Source organism: Atractosteus spatula, chromosome 2 (genome assembly GCF_055471065.1).
Source record: "Atractosteus spatula isolate fAtrSpa1 chromosome 2, fAtrSpa1.hap1, whole genome shotgun sequence".
In the NCBI taxonomy this organism is placed as follows: domain Eukaryota; kingdom Metazoa; phylum Chordata; class Actinopteri; order Semionotiformes; family Lepisosteidae; genus Atractosteus; species Atractosteus spatula.
In genome coordinates this window covers 43,745,952-43,761,840 of record NC_142707.1, presented here as the reverse complement: position 1 = coordinate 43,761,840, position 15,889 = coordinate 43,745,952, and the positions used below count along the sequence as shown (strand labels likewise).

Sequence of the window (15,889 nt, the reverse complement as noted above, 5' to 3'; positions counted from 1 at the left end):
GGGGAGATCTGCTCCTCTTTAGGGATGTAAAAGGGGTGTGCTTTACCTGGTGGATCAGGCGGCTGCTCGGAGCACTGCTCCTGTGGCAGGGAGGCTTCTGGAACCTCGGCCGGGACACGACTTCCCTGTATATCCGGGGAACAAGAAAATATTTTTATTTCTTGTCCAGAGGGAACAGAAGGAATCTTCACATAGGCTTCTGTGTTCGGTGGGCACTGTGTGAGCACAGTCTGCCTCTTGGCCCCCCTTTCCTTCTGTACAGAAGGCTTAGGAGCCTTTACCTGTTTCCACACTTTGCCTTTCTGGTGATCTACCAAAGGTTCCTCTCTAAGTTGCATGCCCTTTTCTTTTTCTACCCATTTGAGCTTGCCGTGTGACATCAAACACCTTTCAACCTCAGTGTCAATCAGTGTCTCACTGTGTAAGACATCTCCCTTGGCAGCCTTGAGGTAAAAGCTTCCTGCTTTTCCTCTCTGTTTTACTGCCTGCTCTGTGACTTCAGGGGTGGAGTCAGCACTCGCTTGGGAGTGGCTGACCTCATCCAGGCAGGAATCCTTCCGCTCAATAAGATAGACTGAGGGAGGGAGAGGGGGCGGGTCTCCGCCTCCTCCAGTGGAGAGTATCAGCTCATTCACTCTTCCGGCAGCCTTGGGGAGCGGTTGTCCCTGTCCTAATAAAGCTTGTTCAAGCCTGGCCAGGTGGGCGGCTACTGAATCCTTTTGTTCAGCTTTATCTAGCCCTTTCCCTCCCTCGGTGTTCTCATGGCACTTAGGACGCTGGGTGCGGTCCTGTGTGCCTGCTTTGGAACGGGGCTTAGCCAGCTCAGGAGCCTGTGCTCCTTCGAGCAGGAGGGAGTTAACCCTGCTGGCTCTGACGGCGAACACAGTCGCTTTAGCAGCTTTTTGCTCAGAGCGACTTTGGACATCATACTCCCAGGCTTTCTGCGCGAATCTCTTAATATCAGTCATTTTCATGGTCTGTGCATCTGTATGCATTACGATCATCTTTCTGACTGACGGGTGGAGATTCGCGATGAATAAACCCTTGAAATGTGTGTTCTCTTCGCAACCCTCATCATTTCGCCCTGTAAAATAAGTTCGTCTAAGTCTCTCGTAATATTCGCGAGGGGACTCGGCTCTCTCGTGCTTAATGTTAAGGGCAGCAGTCGGGTCAATAAACGCACTGTATTCTTGGATAAGTGCTTGACACAGCTCCTCAAAATTATTACAGACTTTCTTCATCTGCCTAGCCATCCACTCATGTTCAGCTCTGCTGGTAGTTTTCCTGACCAGAAACACTTTCTCCTGTTCTGTGGCGTTTGGCAGGTACTGCAGGGTATACCTGAGGTCCTGAATATAACTCTCGATATTATTCTCTGACACTGCGGGGTCAAATCTCTCTATGTTCTTCGCTATCTCTCTTAGAGAATGGAGATTTATTCTTCTAGCTTCTCCGCTGACGGAGTTATGGCGGAGATCGTGGTCAGACCTGTCGCTGCTAGAGAGAGTGCTTAATAGCGACTCGAATTCAGACCTTTTAGCAACCATCGTTAAACTTAAAGAGTATTACTTTTAAGTACGAAATCACAGTTCTACCACAGAAAACCACAAGATCAAATATTCAGTCAACCCTGTAGATTGCAAAAGATCACAAAACACTCAAGCACTGCTTAAAGAGCAAGGGGAACTTTTTCTTTCGGCTTTCAGCACACTGTATTATCGTGTATGAAACCCGCGGCGTTTTATATGAATTATTTCGCTTGGTTGACTCATTTCAGTCTTGCCACGCCCACCCAGGGACGCCAAATTAAATGTAGTGTGCTCTCTGAAGGCACCAGTTCTGTAGGGTTTGGGCATTTACTGGGACAATTATTAATTGTAGCAGTAAATCACAAAATTGATTCTTTTGATGGCTTTAGAATCCAACCATGCGATATAACTCAAACAACGCACACACACAGGTACTAATACACGAGGATACATTTATTAATACATAGAATATGCATATAAACCTAACAGATCTTATCGAGAGGGTTATCAGAATACAAAAGGTATATATTTAGTCAGTTACAAAGAGTTACATATATCAAGAGGACATACGTTCGGTATATCATTCATTTAGACCGTTTCATAAATAAACTTGGTTATAACTTCTACATTAGATACTCAAAACAAGTACATAACTCTTAGGAATTAAATTGATATCAACTGGTTGGGATAACAATTGAATTCTCAAGTTGTAATGCATTGAAGTTGAATACTCATCCAATCTCTGGGGATTCAGATCTCCTGCGGGCTCTCTGGCTCTGTGCCAGGCTGTGCTGTGCTGCTTGCGACGGTGCGCTGCAGATGTTCACTGACCGGCTAGTTAGTGTTGGATTTAACTAGCAAAGTTTGTGCACAGGAGAAAAGATGACTGTGGGTCCCAGCAAGTCAGGAAGAAGACCGGTTCGTTCCTGATGAAGCGCTAGTTCTGAATAGTGATTCAGCTGTCTACAGTTCCGACCTGTTCACGAGGCTTGCTGCTGATGCTAACCTCGGGTGGATCCTCTGGTTACTCTCTGGCAACCTCCGCTCTAGACTCTTAGAACAAAGGAAAGTTCTGGCACTCGGACACACTGGCCGTTCCGTGGTTGTCCGGGCTGAGGCTCAGGATGGTCAGGAGGCGCGCTACGAGAATGTCCTGCCCTTGGGAGCCTTCTGCTCCTGGGCCGTCCTGCCCTGGAATTCTCCTTTGAATTCCCTTTAGAATAGTCTTTCGAAAAAGTTCACAGAATTCTCTTTAGAATTGTCCGAATAGTCTCAGAGCTCTGTGTTGCCTGTTTTTACCTGGAGGAACTTCAGCTCGTTCATTGGCTGAAAGTTCCATGGGCATCAGTCCCACGTGGGTTACTCGGCCCTACCAGTCCCTGATTGGTTGATCAAGGTGAGATATGAGTCACTTACTCCTGACACTTAGGAATGCAATCCAGATGTCCATCTGGCACTCCCTAGACAGATAGGCGCCAATGGATGACCATTGATCATGATAGCCAGGCTTAGCTAAGTGCATCCCCATTTGGGAGCTGTCCCTTATCAAAAGAAAACATCTTTAAATCAGCCTGCATGAATAGTTTCTCTGTGGCTGCACCACAGAGATGAAGGGAGAGATGAGGCCTCATTTGGGAACGCACAGCAACACTTAATTCTGTCTTATTAACAAGCATTGCCGCTACACTGCTTTGTACAGGACGATATTATTGCATATATAATGCAAGATATTAAAATAGTAGGCAATGTTGTTAAATTAACTATTACATTTAAACAATAATTTTCTCATTTATAGCAATAATTTTCTAGTATAAAAGCAATAATGCTCTCGTATAAATGCAATACTTTATCGTATAAATGAGATAATTTTTTTCTCTATGGCACCAATAAGCTTCTGCACTTTTGAGAAAGGAAACATGATATTTAAAACATCTGCTAGTTTTAGTAGAATATGCACATCTTAAATATGAAATGCATAATATACAAACAAATTATATATATATGATTAGTACTAACACTAGTTTTATAATGTTCATGTTCAATTCTTGATTAATCTAAATGGTATTATATGTAAGAACCTATGATAAAATCCATGGTATCTAAAATTATGCAGACATATGCATAAGTGGAAGACTGATTAAATATGTAATGATCCAGATGTAGTCCTAAATTTAGAGAGCGGGTTTAAAGGAAAGTTTGATAGTTATGTCAAGTAGCAAACCTTAGCAAAAAAATCACAGAGCTCTTTGGAGATGAAGGCAGCTTCGATCAATTAAAACTATAGTTTTATTAGGCTCAAAGTTATAATGTTTAAATATTTAAACATGTAGTATGCACTTAAGTTGGTCAGATTTGTACCTTTTGTATGTTGTACTTTAGGTTTTATTTTTATGCAGCACAGAAGTGCTGTACCTTGGGGATGCTGCCTTTGAAGCCCCAGTGTGCACAATGTTGGGTTCTTTTTAGAATACAAAGTGAATTCTATCATATTTAAATATTGAATAATAAAAATAATTTTCACCACCAGTATGTTCAGAATCATTGGAAGCATCCTGAACAGTAGCACTGTTTATTGTTCTTATTGTCATACATTATATTTTAGATTTTAAGCAATGGCACACAGTATCAGTTAGATAATACTCACAGGGTATACCCTGAAAACCTTATTGATCACTTCTAGTATCTGAATTGTGTTTCATTTTTAATGTCTTGTATTTTTCTTAGCTACAAGATACAGTATGTGTACTTTCTCCTTTGATTAGGGGAGAAATCAGATATGACAATATTCAAGTAAGGCACACCTCAAGGTAGAGGTAGGGGAGGATAAGGTTGGACAATGAAGCCTGAGAGAGATTAAGTAAAACAAGTTAGGAACAGGGAATGGCAGAAGAGAAAAAAAAGAAAAGTCTTGTTAAATCAATCACAACAGCATTTGAAATCCTTTGATATTGTAACTGAAGCCAGTCCTGTCAAAACTGAGCTGCAACTGGCTTTGTATAGCTACTGAACTCCACATGTCAAGTCTAAATCTTTTTTTTTTATTATTTGCACACCAAGCAGAGATCTTTATATATTTTTTCAAATGGATGTATGTAAAAGTTTCATTTTTTTTAGGACTGTGAAATTTCCCATCACTTAATTAGAATTCTGGAGAGAAAGGTCCATGACAGAGCTCAGTCTTCTTTTTCCCAAAACATGAACTGCATCAAAAATGTCTAGAGTGTCTTAAGTTTTTTTACAGAGAAACCCTTTAAACTCTTTAAAGTACTCTCATTCACAATAAGACTAATTATTGCCCATGCCTAGAGAACGAAGTCTGTCACACCAGCATGGGTGATTAATGTTCAGGATATCCAGTAAAAATGCAGAATATAAAGAGATGATGATATGAATCTTTATGACATATGTTCCAGAAAAAGAAGCATGATAAGAAATTCAAGTGCAACATGTGGAATAATCCTGATAGGAGCCAGAATAAATATAAACATATAATGAAAGTAGATGTGAGTGACATTTAGCTAGAACTATGGAAGACAATGAATGAAAAGTAGAGTTTCCTCTAAATCTAAAATGTAGATTTCTGCTTCTGACAAATTCTGCTGAGTTGTAGTTGTAGTTGCAGTTTTAGTTGAGGTGAGTTGTGGTTTTATAAAAATAAATAAACTGCTAATTATAATTTTTTTTTAGTCACACCTGAAGAAAACACAACAGCCAAAACAATGTGTTTCTTTTTTCTCCTGTTCAGTGTAGAGTTAACCTTTCAGTCATAACCTGTTCATTTGTACCTAATGCACACTGATGGAGGTCCTCACTCAAGCGTAATTAGACTATTATGGTCACTAGCACAGTAATGTACTGCTTTTTATGCAATACAATCTTACTCTTGTAGGTTATTTTAACTTTTTGTGATTATTTTGTGGTTAATTTCTAAACTGGGAAAGAAACAACACAGTGAACAGATCTGCATTCACAGGGTGCTCATCATTTTAGCTTCTGTAAGAGTATGCCCAGAAGCCACATTCTTCTTTTGGTTTGTCTGTGCAACTATGTTGAATAATCATTCACCAGTAGGACTAGTGAAACACATGGAGTACTCTTCATAAGATCTATAGGTAAATATAAACTGGACATTGACATACCATGGGTTAAGTGTATTCTGTGAATCATCTGGTAGTTGTGTCCTGAGAGACTACATACATTACCCCAAACAGCATCAAAATACATTAATTTCCAAGAGGAAATTATTCCAATTAGCACTAATCAGAAACAGTCTATATACATTTTTTAACCTGTAAGTATTAAGCCCTATTGTTCTGCCTTTTAAGTTCGGCATATAAATTGAATGAGAGGTTAAAATGGAAGTTCAGTGCCTTAGGGAACAACATAAGTACAGTATGTGTTGAAGTTATGGAGTCAAGCTGTAAATAGAAAAAATAGGTACCTGATCAATTATAACAACACAATTTGACGTCCTAGAATATACAAAGGTACTGTAGTTACATTTCATAACATCTGCAAGGGTAGTGATTTTAACTCAGTATTCCTATTATAGACCACTTATTGAGGCAAAGTGAAGGAGCATAAAGCAGTTAAAAGGGCAGCAGTAAGTGACTTTACATTATTAACATAGTTATAAAAATATCTTTATCACCTTGGGCATATTTGTTACAAGTTATTGTACAATAATGTGAATCTTATTAGTGTTGTTATAACTTTCTCAAATGTATCTGAAACACCCCATGTACTGTACATGAAGCATCATTTATGGTCATTAGATAAAGACAAGTTGTTATTTTGAGAGTGCGTCAGACAAAAAGATTTGATTAACTATTATGGAGTGGATATTGGCATAAACCGCTTGGCTGATGGCCGACCTCCTGGCCATAGGACAAGGAGGCCAGGACCCCCATGCAGGGTAACCAAGGGGTAGCTGCAGAGGTGGAGTTGGGGTGGAGGTGGGATGAAAGGGAGAGTAGGAAATCATGTTATTTATAGAGTTTGGTGGAGGAAGGATGATGGGAGCGATTGCTAATTACTGACAACTGAGTTCGATTGAGCTTGGTTGTTGTCATCTCTCCCAAACTTTCGTTATAAACTCCATGTATATTGAAAGATCACACAAGAAACTCTAATGTTTGCAATAAGTGTTATCAGAGGTCATCCAAGGTAAACAGTAGAAGAGGATGTACAAAACTAAAGAATATAAAAACCAACATAATAAAATCACATCAAGAAGGATTCAAAAACATTGTATCTAGGTGAGAATCTCTGTTAGTACAGCACATGTTAGTGTGTGGAATAACTGTAGCATATGTTAAAAGCAGTCTGTTTTAAAATAATCAAACGGTCTTTTTAAGCGAGTGCAATGGTTATCAGAAAGAAGTGTTTTGTTATGTCCATCTTATGTAGAAAAAAAATGTATTATACTATCATAACCAATAACTAAGGTTATTTTACATATGATACTATACAGATCCACAATTGATTTGTTCTTCTGAGGCATTTGTGCTTTAAAACACTTTACTCATTTAAAGTATGATTATTTTAATGGAGTTTACATGCAGAGAAAATAAACATTGTAACATGTTTACAGAACGCATTTCTCTCCAAAGGAGGAGGTATAGTAGCATTATTTCACAGAACACAGACATAGACCTTTAAGCCTATCACCTGGGTTTCAAAACTGGTACTCTGTGTAGAGCATTAGGATTTAATTACCAGGGAACACTTTCACAACTGGAGTTCTGCTGCTGTTACATGGCTGCTTTAATTCATATCAGTAGGGGGCTTGTATGCAAATTACAAAATTATGGTAGAGGCAGAGTTTAAAAGAAAAGAGTGTATAGGGGAGCATTTGCCTTTTAAATTCTCTACAGGTAACTTCACTCCCCAACAAGGAGATATAAACCATACTGATGCCAGCTGTTCAAAGCAAGATATTTCAGAAAGCCTGCTTAGGGGCTGAGCTCTTGTTCAGAGACTTATGAGCAGCAGGTAGTTTGCAAATTTGCTTTAGGGTTTCACTGTTGTTATGGTTGTACATCATAAAGAAAATTAATGCGTTTCAATTGAATGAATACTGATTTAATTGAAAATGAAAAATTAAAAAACATTAAATTGTGAGTTAAAGTATTAATGAATACTTGGAGCTTTATTGAACTATGGGAACAAACTGAAAATGCTACTCCTGTGATTTTGAAAGAAAGGACATAAGGAACTTTGAGGTGAGATATACTAGTTACTGACACAGACTCCTGTTCTAGCGCCTGCAGCATCTAAGAACATACATACATTTGCAAAAGATTTTTTTAATTATATATTTTGTAGCTGCCTTTAAGCCTGTGGTTGGCATCTCTTTATATGAATAGCTGTACAGTAATAAAATATTAAGTAGAGGTTAATTTCATGCTGAAAAGTTAAATAAAAGAAGAAAAATAACAATGTCTTGTCTGTAGAGCCTTCTTTAGGAGTGTGGAGGAATGCTGAAGTGTGTAGGGAAACTGAATGAAGAGAAGTACGAATGGTAAAGGGTCAAAAGTGATGCAGTCAGAGAGATCTTTTGTTTGTGTTCTTTCACAAGGATTCAAAAATGTGTACTAATTAAGTTAACATCTTTCCCTAGCTCTCTGTGATTGATTCGTGTTTTTCAATATGTCTCAATTAATTTACAAATTTCTGCCTTCAACACTTACACTGGAATTAATCCAAAATCCCAGATTTTTATTCTTCATCTTCATCTTCTTCAGACACCATTACTTTTCTCCTCATATCCATTCTCATATTTTCTTTCATCTTTCATATTTTCTTTGCCTTACCCTTATACTGTATTTCTATCTTTCTTATTCCCCCCACACCTGAAGAAGGCACTACATCCAAGATATTGTGCCTTTTCTTTATAGTTTTCAGCATGGAATGAACTGCTTTTTTACAGCTAGTACACTGATGCAGCTCTTCCATGTAACCTCATCAATAAAAGATAAATTGTTATATTGATGCAGTTTTGAATTAGGAATCATTTGTATAGATCACATTGGAGAAAATAGTAGAAACAAAGCACACTAAATACAGGTACAACTGTCCTACAATATTCCGAGTATATCATTTTTTCAAAGTAAAGCATTTAGAAATATGAGACATATTTAAAGTTGTAAGCATCATTTTTTAAGCTGAAGCTTTTAGCTTTCATAAGGATTTCAGTACCGCTGGGGTCAACTGAGAATTTGAAAATTGAAGTTAGGTACTTGAAGGAGATTGGATTTTCAGAGAAAAAGATAAAGGTCACAGAAATCTTCTTGGGTTCTTGAAGCGGGAGGTATTTTTAATGAATTCTCTAAAGAACTCTTTAAAGACAAATGCTTAGTTGTGAGATATTGAGATAAAGCAAACTTCAAGCCCAGAATCAATAAGTGAGGGACAGGTAAATCACAACTGTCTCAAATTGAATAATAGAGCTTTTTTATTATGGTTCATTTCATAATTTGTGCTTCTGTATTACAAAGGTATAGTAGCCAACTCTGCTGTGCTGCAGAAGGAAGCTAATTTTAGAGGGAGCAGTTGTTGCTTCTTTAGAATAATCTATATATATCATTCATTAGTTATTTTCTTTCAAAGAACATGTTATTCTTTTTGTATATACTGTATATAATGATATGAAGTAGAGAACAGAAAGATTATTTGCGCCAACAATACCAGGACTGTCAATTACTATTTACAGATTACTGCACCTTCAAGAATTCTAATGGACCAGTTGTAGAAGATCACCAGAAGTATTTATCATTTGAAGACAGCAACATTGAATGCTGTCAAGCACTTGTCAGATGAAAAGCTCAGTGAGACTGCCTTTAGGCCAAAGTAAGATCTATTGACTGTGAAACTCAAGTCTAGACAAGAAAGTCAAACTCATTGTCGTTTTGCAGCCAAATATCTTGTGTCATAAAAGACTGGAAATATTGTAAAGTCTAGTAATGAATTATTGGGATTTTCTTATTTTTTCCTGCCTGATATTGTAAACAAATAGGATGATGATGATGATACATGCAATAATCTAAGTCCCTTTCATTGTACAAGGGTTCAGGTTAAAACAAAAACATGCACTGTACTGTATGTACAATACATGGCAAGGACAAAACAGAATATTTTAAATAGATCTTATACATTTTGTTTTATTAATACATTTTATTTTATCAGACTGACAGTTCGTAATGCAGAAAAAAGTATTTTTACTTATCAAAGTATTATTGCATTGTAGAGTAACACATACAAATTTAAACATAGATAAAGCTGTATAGCAAAATACATAATATTCTTATTACAAAAATAAGACATAAATGTTTCCATAATTCCAATGTTTTAAGTATGGATAGATCTATACTTAGTTGTAGGTAATTTTCAGAAAGGTGTTTTGAATGGAAGGAAACACAAAGGGGATTTTTTCATAAATGGCAGGAAAGTTATATTTATCTACACAAACTGCACCCAGTGGGAAACAATGTTTTGAATATCCCAAAAAACTTCAAGATATATCCTGTCAAACAAGAAATAAAAAAGTTAGAAGAAGCTGGCCCTATGCATTGGATGACCTCCAGATTAACAGAGCCACTGGTAACGATTCTCTTTTATGTTATTGCTAAGGTTGTTTGGGAAAGAAAATAATCCGGGTCATAATAACAAGCCTTCATTAGTAATTTGTATAGTAGTTTTCATTTTTCCAGGTTTCAGAATCCAAAATGTAACTAGTGCAAGCACATTAATAGGTTTAATAGGAGCATACAGTAAATGGAATGAATGTACAAATTATTTATAATGGGACCAACCATGCTTTATTATGTGTATTCTTGTATTAGTCAACTAAAAAAAGTTGTTTGTTCCATCGAGTTAATGCCCAATGGATAAAAAGTTAAAAGAAAAGTACAATTCATTCCAATAAATACATTATAACTATTTACCTTATATTTTATTAGTTTGGTGACATAACTTGCTAGAAAAAGAGAAAAAAAATGGGAAAAGAAAAACAATAGCTTGTATTCTATTCTCTATATTGTATTCTCCATTACTGTTTTCTCTCTTTCTGAAAATTCTAGTTTAACTCCAAAATAAGATAAGTATAATTTCAAGTGGCAAAAGTGTGTATTTTGGAGCTATATATAACAGCCTCAAAGGGTTTATATAAAGCCTTTAACAGAAAAAAAAGATAAAAAAATAAAGTGAAACTAATCCCTTTGTTTTGCCCCACAAGTAAAATAGATTATGCACTGAATGTGTAGACAGGCCAACCCCCTGGGGACTTCATAGATAAACTTTGCAGAGTGGGGGAAATATTATATAAATAAAAGAGGGGCCAGGTAACACTGAGATTGCAAATCCTATAATGAATGAAGACCAAAGTCTTCATTACAAATGTGTTCTAGAATTTGACTAAATTTTTCACTCCAAGAAGAAGCTCAGAAAGGGGAATGACCTGTAAGGAGTTTATGATTATGGAAAACAGGAAAATGGGAATGTCATGTTTTCTAGGATTTTGTGAGTCTTGGCATTAAACACCAGGTCATACAGTATGTAATTTCATAAATATGAAGAAAAAACAACATTTGTGTTACCAAATGTCTAATGCTAACATAAATTAAATGCTGAAGACTTTATGGAGAGACTCTCTTCTAGTGGGCATCAAGATGTACTGTAAAAGATCAGGAATGGACCAAACAGACAGTGAAAATAAAACTGAAAGTTTGGCAGAGCTAGCCCTCTTGCCGATTGTTCACACTGATGCGGATTTATGTATAATGAAGCCTTTAATGAAAACAGTGCCCCATAGGAAACAAGGATCATCGACTCAACTACTGTTAACATCAAGTAAACCATTCAATTTACATTTAAATTGCATGTGAAACATCTCAGTTTGTTAAAGCATGGTATTAAAATGCTAGAAGTGGGCATGTGAAAACAGTTCACACATATCTCTAAAAATTGAGATCTGATACCAACACATGTAGTATCTAAACATTTTATATTACAGAAAAAAAGGCCCAAAGTCAAACATATAGGTAAATTTAAAAGTAAATTATTTGATAGTAAATTTTGTAGTCAAAAACGTAGTCTTTACTATTGCTTTAGCTGAGAGCTTAAATATACACCATAGATCTACCACAACAAAATGAACCTCCTATTTCTGAAACAATAGACCTCAGAGACTGGATACTTATCACTTAGTCTACTGTATCTTTAAAGTATATGTAAGTCATGACTGCCTTCATATTTGTACATTGGATAATACAGAAATTTTCACAGCAGAAATTTTAAACAAGTTTTAAAAATTCAGATTCAGATGCCTTGGGGGGCACAAACTGAAAGAAAATAAACAATTTTTAACTTCATTTGTTTTCAAATGTGCCAGTCTCACTATTTCGTCACTCCTTAACCCAAATAGAGAGATGTGAAAATACCATTGTAATACAATTAAAACATTTTATTTTTCAGAAGTTGTTTTTTCATACTGACAGTTATATGTTTTGGCAATTCTACAGGTATCTTGTTGTTTGCAATGAGACTCCTGTATCATGGCATTAACTTTTTTCATCATAATAAATATCAACAGTATGTTGAGTAGAAGAATTGAGTCTGCATACAGTATATTCCATGACAAAAATAAAAACATTAATCATGGAAAAATATCTTGAATGAATACACAGTCCCTGCTAAATTAGAAAGGTCCCCCCCCCAAAAAAAAAAATTAAGAAACTGGTAAACTCAAATCCACTCCCTGAATCTATAATGCTTATACTTTTATGACACAGAGCCAGTTGTTCACTATATTTTATTGGAAAAGAAACATGTGGGGCTTACTGCATCCTCCATGTGATTAATTTGCATATTTTCTTTGTGCTATTTTTATGCCCTGGTCCCGCTGTGCTAAAATTTTTCAAAATTCCTACTTGATAGCTATGTTCACTTCTCTTTGGCAGTCCAATATTACTGTTTACTGTATGTATTCCTATGAAGGAAGCAAAATACAATTTCAGTATCAGTTTAGCCTGCCCCTTCACTTACTCCTATTGCATTTTAGCACCCCAATCCATGTTTATAAGCAACTCCTGATGTTCCAATGACTGCTGCAACAGAGCAGCCATTTCTTTCAGTTCTGCTTAATTTGGGAAACAGGGAGAATCAACTGTTAAGAATCAACCTTCTTCCTTGCCATTAGAAGGAATCACAAACACAAAATGAAAAAAGATAAGGGGGATCATAAAAATGGATGAAGAGTGTTTCAGGAACTCTACAGGGTTGCCATCCTGACATTCTGGTCGCAAGATTTTCTTCTCATTAAAATAAGATCACTTTATTAGCCATATACAATTTCTTGCATTAGGAATTTGTCTTTTCACATACCCCAGCTTGTTCTCCATGAGACACACAGGCACACAGATGGGGAGAGAGAAACTTGGTGTCTGAACACAGGGTCAGCCATTTATATGGCACCTCTGGAGCAGCTGGGGTGAGGGGCCTTTCTCAGGGACCCAGTGGACTAGGATTTCTCTTCTGGCTGCAGGATTTGAACCAGCAACCTTATAGCCACAGGCACAGAGCCTTAGCCACAGTGCCACCACTCCAGCCATTCTTTCAAATGTTGAATATACAGTATATTCCTGCCTAGCAAGCATATATTGTAGTTTAATGCATGTTGTCATGACTTACTCTAGTACAACTGGAGAAAATTTGCAGTGGACATCATTATATTGTGCATGCTCTGGTTTCTGTTTTCTTTGAGCTAAACACCCAAGTGTAAAGCTTTGTTCTGGAACAAATTCTGGAACAAAACATATCTGAATTGTAGTGGAACAATTCTGTAATGCAGGTGTAAATGCACCCAAGTGTCTTAGCAATATATTGCCTGCAAGTTGACTAGTTTGTCAGAAATGTGCCAAAAACATGTGGTCCAGATGCTGTCATTAACAAATGTTGGACTTTCTGTTGCTGGAAATCCTTAGGAATAATAAAAAACAACAAATACCGAGTTCAAATACTAAATTTTAATACTTACTGTAATGCTTTTTAGGTTATTTATCATCCTTATTGCAACATGGAATCTATTAGGCCAGTGAAATTCACTCCTGGTCCTGGAAGGCCACAGTCCATCAGGTTTTATACATGGCTTAGAATCTTTAACACATACCCATTTTAATAAAGAATAATTAAGTGAACAACGCCTTGAAATATCCTATTCTTGGGATAGATAGTGTTCCTTTACTTGTGTTCTATGGGCCAAGAAGATTGCTGCCACAAATACAGGAGCTGTATAGAAGGAGAGGTTATAGTTTTTGTGCTTATTTTATGAAAATAAGTTTAACTTTTATTTTCTGGTTTACAAGTCCCATCTGTAAGTACTATTATTATTTTAGGTGGGTAGCTGCGTCAGCATGCGTAGGCTGCAAAGGAACAAGTAATAGGTTTATTCCATGCTGAAAAAAGAAGAAAAAAAACACAACATTTCGGCCGTGGAGCCTTGTTGATGTGGGAGCCTTCTTGAGGGCCTTCTTGAGCCTTAGAAGGCTCCACGGCTGAAACGTTGTGTTTTCTTCTTTTTTTCAGCATGGAATAAACCTATTACTTGTTCCTATTATTATTTTGCTTTAAAACAGCATTTCAAAGTAGCAATTCAATAACAACACATTTGGAAAAACTGGCTTATGAATATTGGCCTACATTTATCTTTCTGTTACAGGTTTTGAAACAGCTAAAAGGATATAAGTACACTTTCAGCAAAGCACAGGCAATTTTTGAGGAGGCATAATATAACTAATAATATTTGCAAATTCTAAATTCTTAGATTAGTTCAGTGGAAATGTATTATTGACCAACTCTCATTTTGTATTATAAAAATTGTAGGGAAATAAATTATGATAATATTTATTAATTGATCCTTTACAGTTAACAGTTTTAAAGTCTTTAGCATTGCGTGTACTGATTTTGAGAATAGTTTGTCATTTAGCTTAATCATCTATTCAAAGTAAATAATTTGATATTGGCAGATTGGAGCCATTTTGCTCAATAGGTTGATTAGTCAAGGATGAGCAGAAAGGTATCCAATAGGCAATTCACAAATTAGCTGGTTGATCTAAAATATCGATCAGTTCCACAAAGTCATTACACAAAATAATAAGAGGTGGACACATAAATGACATAATTGGCTTTAAAATAACTTTTAAAGGTCCCTTGCAATCCACACAAAGACTCTTTTTCTGATTTATATTGTACTGATTGTAGAAGAAAGTTGCAGAAGAATAAGTTCAACATAGATAATGCCAATCATGTGTACTTCAAAAGAAATAGAAAAGGCTCACTTGATTTCTCTTTAGAGTCTCGCAAATGCAGGTGTATTTTCACTTTGTAAGAAAGGTAAAGCAATAGTATAGATAAGTATACAGTATACTAGAGCTTCCTTCTTTACTAGTCATAGGGGGTACTGCCCTCTGAAAACTTGCAGTATATAAGGAATTAAAAAATGCATAAAAGAAACAGACAGAATATTTTGTTTTGAATTCAAATATTGAATGTGTGTTTTGTGCTGTTTATTCTGTTGACATTAGATTTTGCCTTTTTAGTGACATTTCATCCAATGTCTGGCAGATAACATGAACAAATGCAGATAGAATTATAATTATATAATTATTAAATGATTATATAAATATAAGACTGAAAAGAATTTAAAGGATCTTATTATGGAAAAGACGATAAGAGAAATCAACAGAATTTTGGGATATGTATATATAAACTTAAAATTTGTAGAGTTTGAAATCAGTGATGTCATTTTAAAATTGCATGGTGAACTAGTACAACGTCATTTACAATATTATATACAATTTTAATCAACATGTTGAAAAGAAGTAATTGCTGTTCTGGAATACAGAGTAAGTGACCAGATACATTCCTGGGTTTAAAGAATTGTCCATGTTCAACATACTGAAAGAACCAAATGTACTTATAAGTTTTAGTACAGATGACTAAGAGGGGAATTATTCATTTATTCAAAATTCTTAAAAGCTTTTACAAATTAAACCCAACAGTATTCTTCAGAATCAAAAGTGAAACCTGAACCCGAGAGAAACAAGTGGAAAGCAAGGGGAAATGCATTTAAACTGAGAAAAAAAGGCACAGTTTACACAAAAGGTTGTGGGAGGCAGTAACAGGTTTCCTAGTCATATTGTCAAATTTGATACCCATAGCTTGTTTCAAGAAAGGACTGAATAAGATTCTCAGGTCAAACTGTTATTATTAGCAGCTACATGGGTGTGATGGACTAAATAGCCAACTTTCATTTACAACCATTCTCATGTGTTGAGTTTAAACAGCTGTAGAAAGTTCTTAAT

General features: G+C 36.1%; 1 protein-coding gene across 1 annotated transcript in view; it reads left to right on the top strand.

Moving 5' to 3' along the window:
- The window catches only part of grik2 (glutamate receptor, ionotropic, kainate 2), a 272,439-nt gene that overhangs the window by 235,385 nt on the left and 21,165 nt on the right, over positions 1-15,889 (top strand). The window lies entirely within an intron of this gene.